The sequence below is a fragment of the Bison bison genome, unplaced genomic scaffold (genome assembly GCF_000754665.1).
Source record: "Bison bison bison isolate TAMUID 2011002044 unplaced genomic scaffold, Bison_UMD1.0 scf7180017864482, whole genome shotgun sequence".
Lineage (NCBI taxonomy): Eukaryota > Metazoa > Chordata > Mammalia > Artiodactyla > Bovidae > Bison > Bison bison.
Genome location: NW_011495042.1, coordinates 52,495 through 53,134, shown reverse-complemented (window position 1 = coordinate 53,134; position 640 = coordinate 52,495).

Here is a 640-nt window from a genome sequence, read left to right as displayed (position 1 = left end):
TTTGGAATAGCTCAACTGGAATTCCATCACCTCCACTAGCTTTGTTCGTAGTGATGCTTTCTAAGGCCCACTTGACTTTACATTCCAGGATGTCTGGCTCTAGGTCAGTGATCACACCATCATGATTATCTGGGTCGTGAAGATCTTTTTTGTACAGTTCTTCTGTGTATTCTTGCCATCTCTTCTTAATATCTTCTGCTTCTATTAGGTCCATACCATTTCTGTCCTTTATCGAGCTCATGGTATCTCTGATTTTCTTGAAGAGATCTGTAGTCTTTCCCATTCTGTTGTTTTCCTCTATTTCTTTGCATTGATCGCCGAAGAAGGCTTTCTTATCTCTTCTTGCTATTCTTTGGAACTCTGCATTCAGATGTTTATATCTTTCCTTTTCTCCTTTGCCCTTCACTTCTCCTCTTTTCACAGCTATTTGTAAGGCCTCCCCAGACAGCCATTTTGCTTTTTTGCATTTCTTTTCCATGGGGATGGTCTTGATCCCTGTCTCCTGTACAATGTCACGAACCTCAGTCCATAGTTCATCAGGCACTCTATCTATCAGATCTAGGCCCTTAAATCTATTTCTCACTTCCACTGTATAATCATAACGGATTTGATTTAGGTGATACCTGAATGGTCTAGTGGT